We start from the raw sequence: 11,868 nt of genomic DNA on the forward strand, positions 1-11,868 counted from the left end.
ACAGATGGCTGCGAGACCATGAGCAAGCAGAGCAGTGGTGAGTGCGCACGTGTTAGAGCTTCAGTTATAGTGCAGAGCTCTTTTAAGACCCATGATTTTCGGTTGTTGTGATTTTTGGATCCTTTAACTTTTTTTTTTCCAGAGGAGACGTGTGTGATAGATTTACACTTACTGATAGTAGGCCTACTTTTCTTAGTTGCCTGTCACAAATCCCTTAGAAATAGGCCACTGGCTCCCAGAGTGAAAACCATGTGTCTGAAACCACTCTGAAGGCTTGAGTTAGCCACTTTTAATCTGCTTTTTGTCTCAGTCACAAGGTCCCCTGGTGAAGATCAGAGAGCAACTCATGGGGCATCCATCTATTTGTGTATCTCGCTTGAACGTGTACCTCTGACGGAGGAAATCTAAATTCTTCCATCAGAATTTTGAAGTTAATGACCTCGGTGTAAGAGGTGTGCTCTGCTTAGCTGTGTGTTAATTTGCATGGCTCTGCTAGTGTCCTGACTCTTACACCTTCCTGTTTTGAATACAGCTGGGTTTTTTCGTACAGTTCTGATTGGATCTATATGGGAGTATCTTTGAGAATACATCCACTGCATCTGGCTATGCTGCCTTCCCGGTCTTTCATATGCCTACATAAAGCCAGATGTTTAGGTCGTGTGTTTGGTAATGTCTCCATCATTTAGAAGATAAGGGGTTTTCCTCACGAAGTGCTGCTTGTTCCCTTGTATGTGCACGTGCACACACGCACACCCGCTCTGTGTGTGCTCGTTCGGAAGGAATTTTGAGCAATGGTCGTGCAAAACATTGATTGACTCTTTCCTTGCTGCTTCCTTGTAGAGACAGCTGGTATTGCTATGCTTTTCGTGGCTATTTCTCATCAGGATGAAACAGGTTACTCGCCTAAGACTCCAGCAAGAGTCTTACTTCACTTTTAGGCTTTACGAGCTTCTCTTGAGCTTGGAGTGAAAAGCAGAGGCACGGCTTCCTGTGACCCTTTCTAAATATGCCTCTCTTCCACAGAGAGGAAGGGCTTGCGAACAAGGTGGTCGTCGAAAGGGAGCAGACATATTTCGTAGCCTTGAGAGGTTCTTCCTTGGGAGATACTGAGGTGTTGGTGGTACTTCAGCATATTTTCCTCTTTAGCCTTTCTTCACACAGGACTCCAACATTTGCCAGACCATTTCTAAGAAAAAACAATGTCAACTGCAGAGTACTGTCAAGTATGAAGTAGTGCTGAATAAATTTGGGCAATATTCATTTGCATGAAAGAAAATACAGTCCTTAATTATTTGTTGATTTAAAGCATTTATGTCTATAGTTTCGAGCTACCTTGGACACAAGATAGCTGCGAGGATACTCCTGGCGTTTAGAAAAACAAAAAAACTAATGGTAAACATGGATGATTTTAATTCCTTGCGGTCAGAGGAGAAGTCTCCTGGGTAAGTACCCGTCTGAGTCAAAAGGGAATAAACAGAGATGTTGAGAGAGAAGCAAGGAAACCAGGATGTGTTTAAGGAAAGGCAGAGATAACTAAATTCCTGGATCATAGCTTGGTAGCTGTGAGTATTGGTGTGCATCGGTGAAGAAGATGTTCTGGCACACAAAAAGGGAGATTATTCCTCAGGGTTTGGTGCTGTATCACTGAAGGGTACCAGTCCGCTGGCTTCAGAAGAGCAAGGTAAATGACAGTCCCGTCCACCTAAGCACTTAAATACGTAGTCTGCCTTTCCCAAAGTGTGTTTAAATTGCTCTTCAAGAGCTTATCCATTTACCTTCTTTACTATCTGCTTATACTTCTTACTCGCACCAGTTGCAGCCATGAGTCAGCGCAGTGTGTTTTATAGCTTGTGTATTAATGGGGTGCACAGAACTGGTTTTGGAGAGTTCGTGCACATAAACAGACCCATGCACTCCGTAAGAGAAAACGGGAAAGAAAAGACACCAAAGCACAGCATAATAGACAACAGAGCTCAGAAAACCAAAACATCTCTCTGCGGCTGGACTTCGTCTTCCCACAATTTCACCGAGAAAAATAACAAAACCTTTTATATAACTTCAGCGTTGCAGTGATCGGTTTCAGGGTTGACGTGACAGCAATTATAAATAACAGTTACGCAACCGCCTCACTGATTGCATTGAAATTAATACAGAGAAAGAAAGAGCCAAACAAAAAGAAGTGGCTTTGGGGGGACTTGTTACGCTTTAAATAAATTTTCAAAATACGCTTAGGCCAGCTTCTTTTTCAAAAGCGAACCCAAGTCCAGAATGAAAAATCTACTTGAAGAGCAGAGAAGGTGAATTGCTCTTAAAAATTCCGTTTGTGTTGGAGGCAGAATTTTGTTTATTTTCTAGACTTAGGGTTCTTTTTACTTTTTTTAATCTGACAGTGAGGCAATTCAATCTTTTGTCGTTTATTTGAATTTCTTCTACTTTTGACAATCCTTTTAAAACTACTTAACACATTGTATGATTGGGTGTTGTGATTGCAGTGTCACGGTACTGATTCACACCATCTGAGGTTAAGGCCCACGTATGTGTATTTGTGTGTACGTTATTTCTTTCGTTCACCATCTGGCAGGCATTGCAGTGTTTTTGAGCAGAACTCAAGGCAGCGTGGCTGCCACGCATTGCGTGGTCAGCAGCTGGTATCTCAGGGAAGAATTTTTCCTTGGAATGAATACCTATTTGGTAGTGTGTGGATTCATACAAAGAAAACGGCAGGAATCTCTTAGTCCAGCTGGCTGTACAAGGCAAAGCCCAAGTCCTGACTGTATCATACAGCATATAGTGTCTGTACTGTATCTGACTCTAATATTCTGTGATGTATCTGATAGAGGCAGGATGCAATTACTGTTCAGTACCATTAAAGGGCTTGTGTGGACATGAGCTAACCTCCTGGAATGAATTTGCCACGATGGGGTAAATGTATAAAGCAATGCCAGGGATGATTCAGGGAATAAAACATCCAGGAAGAGTTGGGGGACTGTTAAAGAAAGTTGATCACAAAGCAACGAGCCTTAGCAGTTGGGTTTCCAAATGCCACTTGTTTACACTGACAGCCAGTCCTTGTCTTTCTTGCTCCAGTAACTCAGTGGTGCACATTAGCCTTGGAGTGCTGCTAGGTGACACGGAGAGTCTGGTTTATGCTGCCATCTCACTGTCTTTGCTTCCCTTTCCTGCTGCCTTCCTTTCATCTGCTGCTGTGGATTGTAAAGGAGCAAGGAAAAAGTGAAAGCTCATGCAGCCTTTGACATCTTTCCAGGCCAGAAATAAAGCACTGGAGGTTAAATTTTATGTTTTGCTTAGCCTGCCCCTTTGGAGACATGAAAAGAATTATAGGAGTTTGATCTATAGCGTGGCTAGGCAACGCTGATGGGTGCTTTATTAAAGTCTATAGCAATCAAGTTAACACAAACCAGAACCTTTCCCTGTAGCTTTATGTAACCCTTTAAAAAGTGATGGATGTTTTGCAGCAGGAGTAGGGGGAAATCAGTAGGTTAGGTCAAACTGCACACCATGATAACCAGAACAATTAATAGCACTTAATGTGAAATAGCGTGCTCTGGGCTGCTTGAATATGTATGGTTTATAACCCAGGGCAGGTTTCCTCTAAAGTAGGGCTTGGATGAAAAGCACATCTGCAGAACCCTCAGTACAGTAAAGCTGTTTCATGGAGATCGTCCTTTGCCCCATCTGTGGTGTCTTAAGTAGGTTTTTTGCTACTGCTTTTGTCTATTCCCTTTTTGTCTCAGCACTACAGAAGCAAGGCACCTTCGGGGAAGGGAACACAACTGCAATCTTTCAGGAACTGCAGCAGAACTGTTAGCTGAACTGCAGTGGCAAGGGGGCCTTCCCCCGTCAGCTGCTACCCGTGCAAGTCCACTGACCCAGCTGCAGAGCTGGAACTGCACAAGATCTGGTTTTGTCTTTATTCCTAGTGGTGGTGCCGGAAAGCCTCCAGCTTGAATTCCACATCTCCGAGTGGGTTTCCAGTACCCGCGCTCTGAAAAAGCCTTCTTTTGGTTTGCTTTTTAAGAGAGCCACTGAGCCGGATGGTGTGAGACACAGCGAACTTAGCAGCACCGAATGCAGCTTGCTTGACACACCAGTCCATATGTTCGTCTCCTCCAGCACCTTGGCTATTTTGGCCCCTTCCTTGACTTGGGGTATTCCATTTTCTAGGTATTTGCCAGCAGACCAAGCAGCTGCTTGTCTCTCTTCTTTCCTAAAGCCAAAGAACGAATGAAACTAGGTCAGGAAGAACCAAGAAGTAAAAGGCAATTCCTGCTGAACAAGCATCACCCTTACTGGGATATGCAAAAAAAAAACCCAACCTCCAAGACCTCCTCGCCATCCCAGTCTACGCCGGGACTGTAGGTGTAGGTCTATACTCCATCTCATCATGCAGTGTTTTACGTAGAGCTGTATGCTAGCGTGACTTTCTCCTACACAGGGCACAGCCAGATCGTTTCAGGGATTTCCTGCATTGTGAGACCGTCGTAGAAGCATTTTTAGTGCACTTTAAGCCTAAAGGCCTCATGCATTTAACATTGTTTATACAACTGCACAAAATTCATCGTTGTGGCTATTTTTTTTTTCAATATCTAGAGAGTCAAGTGCCTCCTCTTTTCTCATTAAAACCAACTCCATTCTTAAACTCCTGGGGGCAGAAGTGGGGGAAAACAATTCAATTCAAGTTTTTTTGTCAGAAAGAGAATTTCTGGACTATTGTAATTATCCCTAAGGAAAAACGATGAAAACCTCAAAATTGGAAACTACTTTTCATTACAATTTTTTGTTTTAGAAAGCAACGTTTATTCTGGCTTAGTAGTTCATTTTGAAAAGTCAGACATCTTTTGACAAAACACTTCTATGTCTTTGAAATTTTCTCCTGGAAATGCCTCAGATTTTCTCTTTCCGTGACAGAATACCTTGGTATTGCAGGGTTTTCTTCTGACTTGGGAGGCAAGGTAATTTCAAATCGTTAACATTTTTCCCAAAGAGGATGCAGCTCTCCGCAGAGCTCTGGCTCAGCCTTTTGGCAGGCTTGGGAAGCCAGAACTCCCTTACTTGCATTCTAGTCATGTTTGGGAGGTTGATTTGGGGCGGACGGGATTTGTCACAGTTTTGAAGACTAGAAAACAGTCCTTCTACTCTTCTTTTGAAAACTGAGATGGAACATGGCAGCCCACCATAAAATGCATCAAGCGGGCCAGGTATTTGCAGCCCTCTTTCACCTAAGACATACGTAGTTCCGTTGCCAGAACGATGAAGTACACTGCTTGCCCTCTCTTTTATTTTTAAAAACCAAATATAATAATTTCATTAGACCAGGAGGGGGGCTGGACTTAGTAAATTACATTACCGTACTGGCAGAGTTTAAATTCCTATCCTGTAAGAGTGTCCTTAACAAAACAATCTGCTTAATTACCCCAGGGTCCAACAGCCTTGAGGGAGAAAAAACAGATTTTTTTCAAAGTAAGACCAGTTCGGCTTCTAGCTTTCCAGCTCACTGTGCTTGAACAAAAAGGTTGCATCTCTGCGTAACCTTGTAGTGAATGAACTTCTCTAAGCCAAGTCTGAATTTAGCTTGTGTTTTTTTATCTCCAGAGGTGTTTCATTAGCTCAATTACAAGTGACATGTCCCACTATGGGCTGCTGACTGAAAAAACTCAGCCAGCCTGAATCCCTCTCCAAATAGCATCCAATTAACCTCTTACCCCCCTCCTTTAATCCCCCATGCCTCAGGAATTATTCACAACCACACCTTTTAAAGAAGACCAAAGTAAGCTGCTTGAGGCAACTATGTACTTAGCAACTGAGGTGTCAGTACTTGATTTTTGGTTCGGTTGTGTCTGCTGTTACAGTTCAAATGGTAAGAGCCTATATTTTTTTGTGGCAGCTTCCAGTGACAGTTCTCTGTTGTATAACTCACCGTTTGGGCAAGATCCTGTCCCTAGGTTTGCCAGGAAGCGGTTTTCTGTGCCTGAGTCTTCCCGTCTGTACGAGGGGGGCAATGATTCTCACTGGCGTTCAGGAGGAGCGTTGAACTCTTTGGATGCAGACCGCTGCCTTAGCTGCAAAGACCACGCAGAGACCTAACTGTTGTTACTAGCGTGCTTGCTAACGATTCTGTCTGCTTACGTGCACCTCAGATCCTGCATACACCTTGTTATGAGCATGGTTAAGGTGCCTGAGCGTTATACCGGCTTCCAGCTCGGGGCTGAGTTTTGCCCTAGATCCATTGATGTTCTGGCAGCAATGCTTCCCCACCGGTGTTGTCAGGACTGTTTGATGCTGAACTCATCAGTAAGGCATACAACCCTAAACGGGTGGGTTGGATCACTGACCTACTTTGGCGTACAAGTCCTAGACAAGTCTGACCTTCTCCGCACGGTCTGGCCTGACACCTCGTCAGCACAACCCCTTTTAAAGCACCCCGAGCTCTGTTCTGGCTGCCCGTTGAAGTCCTACTAGCAAGGCAGCGAGTCCCTCAGCTAGGGCCAGGAGCTGTGATTTGGAAACCTTGAGTGCTTGATTTGGCTACAGGCTTGCTTTGCAAATCCACACAAACATCTCATTTTCTTGATTTTTTTTTTCTGTCATATCCGTGGTCTATACTCTGAAGAACTTGTACTCTCTGTGAATTAGTGGTAGGATTATTACTGGCATTTTGTCTGCTTCCATGCTTAAATGAGATCTCAGTTTGGACTGAGATTTAGGCTGCAGGGGTTGTTGTTGGGTTTTCTTTTTTCTGTTTGCAGAAGGGGTTTTTTTGAATAGTTCTGTTTTCATCTCCTCATAAGTGTTTTCCTCCAAATTTGACTACAACAAATAAGCAATAAAACTTAAAGGGAGAATGGTATAAACCTGCTCTTGAGGCTGAATTGGCCCTGGGCACTGATCTTCCTTTGCAGAAGAGGTTGCAGGAGAGGTAGAAGAGGTTCTCAGTAGCAAGGGTGAGGCCCAGCAAACTTGCCACATCCTGTAAGTTTAGGAATACAGTGCAAGGCATACCGAAGGAGTCAGTCTCTTCCAGTAACGAGGCCCTATGCATGCTGTGAGCCTCGGGTCAGCACGATCAAACTCTGTTTTCCAAGCTGAGCTAGTTTTGAAAGTATTGCTACAAGATGCAAGGTGAAGTTTCATATTTTTGTTGCATTTTACTTTCTAGTCCTGTAAGTTTGAATAGAATCATAGCCTAATAAACATATTTTCTAAAAATTTAGTGTGGGGATTTATGCTGCAAATGTGGTATTACTGCCCCAGATGAGTTAACGTGTTATGTGGGATAGCCTAGAAAAACAGACATCTGCCTCGGGAAGGCTGACAGCTTCTGGGTGGTGGCGAGCCTGAGTCCCAGGAGCTGCTCCCTGCCGACGTGGCATTTCGCAGGGGTAACACCAGCGGACAGTCCAGACTGGTGCGTGCCTGTGCGGTATTGGTGCGTGCGTTCGTGCAGCTCTCTGAGTGATAAGGCAGGACGACCGCTCTGTAACGTGGGAAGGTAGCAACGAGGATGTGCTGTACTGCAAAGTCAAGCCGGAGAGAGTTAGCCTGGTCGGGTTTTCCTCAGACAGTTGTCTATTCCTACGACATCTCCGTAAAGCCCTTTTTGACATTTCTGCTTTTAATTCCCTTTCCCCCCCCCCCCCAAGCTGAACATCCATCCTGCCTGTCTCTTGCCCGTCTGAAGCCCGGTCATACCAGTGGTCTCCGTGGCCATCGGACAAAGCCCGTGCCTGCCTGGTTCCCTCGTCCCCTGGAGCAGCAGCATCTCCTCCCTTCTCCGCACCCCCGGGCAGCTCAGCACAGTTGGCTGCTAACTGAGCTTAGGCGGTTTCTCTGCTCTGGGCCCAGCTAATATATCTGGCTTTTATGCAGTGATGGGCCCAATCCCAACCCTGATCTAAGCCTGCCTAGGGGGGGTTTACCCAGTCTCTGAATCAGGCTCAGACATTCACCGGTGTCTGCCCAGTTCAAAGCAGGGGTGAACCACATCGCTCAGTGCTTTGGGCTGCTTGAAAGCTGCGCAGCATTTCTGTGGCTTCAGCCTAGTTCTTCATTTAATGCTCTCTCTTCTTGAAGATGTTTTGTTTTTGCCTATCTCCTTAAGAGGTCAAGTGCTTCCACGGGGAGGTTAACCTGTAGTTCTCCAGGCACTCCGACTACTCCATGCACGAGTGGATTTTTCTGTGATAATACAGCTAAGCAGGCAAACCCAGAAGTAAATCAGACTGGGGTTTTTTCTACTTTTAATAACAGTTTACTATTCTGTAAGTGCATGTAAAGCACATGCCCTGTTCCCCCAGCCAAGGAGCTTGACAGCTTGTCAGCAAGAACTACCATAGGTCTAGAGTGACTGATTTATACAAGTAAAAGTACACGTGCCAAGACCTGGCAGCAGCTTGCTCCTTCTTCTTCTTCTTTTCTTTTTCTTTCTTTTTTTGTAACAACTTGGCAAACCTCTCTCTTCGCCTTCATCCAAACTTTTGCCTTTTATAGTCTTTTAATAACGCTTTTTTTTTTAAATATATGTAGCAATTTTCCCTCCCTTTCAGCCATTTGCTCTCCTTATCTGAATTGGCCGTGGGACAGGGGATCTTGGCTTTGCAGCAAGCAGTTCTTGACTGAGTACACACAATCACAAACTCGATTGCTCAAAGACTTCTGGTTTTTGTGCCCAGGAGCAGATGCATCACCAGAGCTTCAAAACATTTCCGTACCTGTGCTCAGGCATTCACGTACTTGCGCGTTGTACATGCCTGCGCACAAACTCACCTGCTTGAACACACGTAGGTCCAGTTATGAAGCCTTCACTGATTCTCCTGTGCTCTGTATGGACACTGAAGCACAGACTCATTCAAATTTGTCTCTGTATCCAAGTGGGAGTGCTTACATGCATGCATACATAAACCTGTAAGAGCCACCCTGTGTGTTAATACGGCCTCAGACATAAATTCAGACTGGGTTATATATGAGAGCTTACTGATTTGCTCTTTCTCACTCACTCAAGAATACATTCAGGTACGGGCTCATACACAGCCGTGCAGCCACCCGGTTTCTCAGACACAAGCGTTCTCAGGCACAGACAGTCTCTCACACATGAGCTTATAGATTTATGATTTGTTGTGAGAGTGGAAAACAGCTGCTGCAGGCTAATCAAATACAGCAGAAGATTTAATGCAAAATATTGAAAAACAGTGTCTGGTAGGAGGGTGAAATTCTTAAAAACATGCTGGTCTCATGGCTCAAGGCCAGTGCAGGAAGATTTGCACCTGGCCTTGATAAACATCAGCAACGGGTCTGGAGGAGGCTGCTTCACCCTTAAACGGCTGTCAGACACATGTGGTAAAATTTGCATTGGGTTTGGCCCTGTGAATAAGCTGCATAGGCTGCAGACACTGGTATTTCAGCAGCATGGAAGCTCAGCTGCTTAGCATGGACTGGTAGCAAAGAAGAGCAGTCCAACTCAAGCGAAAGCTTTACGGCACATTGGCAGAGCAGGTTGAAGTTCTCGCTTGGAGCTCACTTCTGCCTGCCTCTGTGGACGAACAGAAAGCCTATTTCTGCAGGGCTGTCGACTTGACACCTTTCACCAGTTCTGTAAGGCTGCGAAGGCTTGGAAATAATTCACTGCAAAGGAAAGAATTCCATCTCAGGTTTCTGCTGACTGACGACACAGGCAATTTATGATGCCACAAGAAGCTCAGGGTAGGATTATTTTTGTGTAACTCCCCATGCTGCTGCTTGGCAGCTTAGTGACTCTGTTGGAAATGACTGAACTAGATTAATACCTTGTGGATTTGAACTATAAACTTTGACGAGTTTGGAGTTCTGGGGCTTAGCTTAGCTGAGTACAGAGCAGAACTGCAGCTCCTACAATGTTCTTGTCCCTCTTCCTTGTTAGTAGATGGGACTTTCTCACCTGGCAGGTATGATCTCCACTCGCCCGTCTCTAAAGGTTAAACCATAGAGTCTGACTAAGGTTTACCTGGCACTTGGCAGAACAGACACGCAGGGCTGGGCTGCGAATAGCATGGGGTCACTCTTCAAAGCATCCTTCCCGTGGAACCGCGGCTTAGCGACCTCAGCCGGTCTGTGCTGCTGATCAGTCTCTGGAAAATAAAGCGAGTATCTCCTGCTTCCTTGGGTGTTAGACCGAGCAAATCTGAGCAGGTATCTGAGCCTGGCACTCAGATGTCATGGCTAAAGGACAGGTGTCCGCTCTTGGTCTGCAAGGACAGAAGAGAGGCTCCAGCCCCACTAGCGGTTTCAGTTGCAAACCCAGAGCTGTTTTGCAGTAGATGGTCTTTAGTCCCTGTTATTTGCACACAAGTATGTATCAGTGATCACAGACATGGTTCACAGGCTGAACCAGCAAGTCGTTCTTCACATGAACCCTGCTGTGAGTTGAGAGAGAACTTTTACTAAAGAGTAGGCCCATGGGGCAATTGTGCTGATCCCACAGATTTTGTACACCCTGTCTGCAAAATCTTCAGCCAGTTGCTTACTCTTAATTACCCCTGGATTTATTCTATCCAGATTTGGGGAGAATACCTCCCTATCTTTGCTGAGCATTTTGTAATCATCAGGTGAATAACACTGTACAGCCTGGAACTGTTCTTTGCAATGAGACATCAACTGCGTGTCTATGTATTAAAAAACCAACATGACTGTCTGACTCATGACCGATGGGAACCACTCTGCCAAGTAACTCGTATTCCCTTTCTTCGTGGATAGACAGTTCTGGGTGGCATAAAGTACACACTGAAATACACTGTCCAGGGATATGAGAAGCATCTGTTCCTTCCAGATGCTCAGTCATCTTATTGTTTGTTAGGTTTGAGGAGAGGAACCCCCTTCAGTTATGTGAAGCACTCGCTGTACTCAGATGTCCGGGAGCGTATATGAGGTGGGGGGGGGGGGGAAATGAGCTTCGTGTGATGTCAGCAAGGACTAGAAGCAGAGGTTTCGTGCTCTTTGGAAAATACTTGAAAGGCCTTTGAGCTCTGGCTAATCTCCATTGTTCGTGTGCTTTCCGGCGGCAGAATGAGAGAGCAGGCGTGGAAAGAGGCAAGAAAGCAGAGCTGAGAATCAGAACCGAAAGCCGTTCCCGTGCTCAGACTAGCTTGGCAGTATACATCGCGGCAAATGGAACTGGATACAGCAGAATCCAGGCTTAAGCTTGGCTCAGCTCTTAGGCCGAGCAGAGCCTCCTTAGATCTGCAGGAGCTTTGTGAGTAGATTAATGCATTTCAGCCAACCTCACTGAAGCAGGCTCGAATACAGCTGTTGAATTCAGCTGTGGAATGGGGCAGAGAGTAGCACTGTCCATTTTTGAGGACTTTTTGTCCACAACCAATTCACGTCTTTAATTTTTTCAGATGTACTCTTTTTTTCTTTTGCAGATCTTTTGTAGTAAGAACTACAGAAGTACTGCAAGCTTTGACCCATTAATGTAGGTAACCTGAGGCACCAGGCAGCACAACGACTTTCTAAGTTACCAGGACATGTTTAGCAGAGCCGGGTATTGTACCTGAAACACACTGAATTCCACATGAAGCTTTCCCCTCCCAGCACACTTCATTTTAGCTCAGTACGTGCCAGTTGCAGAATGCAATTTTGATCTTTTGCTATCATTATATCCTAGCTTGCAGGTGGGCAGTTTTAGATACTGGGTTCCTGTCTTACTTTCATCTCAGATGGAGACATCTCTAAGTGCAGCGATACCTGAAACAGATGTGACTTGAGAAACAGAAATACTGTGACTTTTTATTTTTCTGTGTGGGCTCAACCAGGCATAGACTAGAGCAAGGCCAGAGTAGGAAACCTGGAACTGGATAGAGCAGGGACAGAAAGTGC

The sequence above is a fragment of the Rhea pennata genome, chromosome 24, assembly GCF_028389875.1.
Source record: "Rhea pennata isolate bPtePen1 chromosome 24, bPtePen1.pri, whole genome shotgun sequence".
NCBI classification, from domain to species: Eukaryota; Metazoa; Chordata; class Aves; order Rheiformes; family Rheidae; genus Rhea; species Rhea pennata.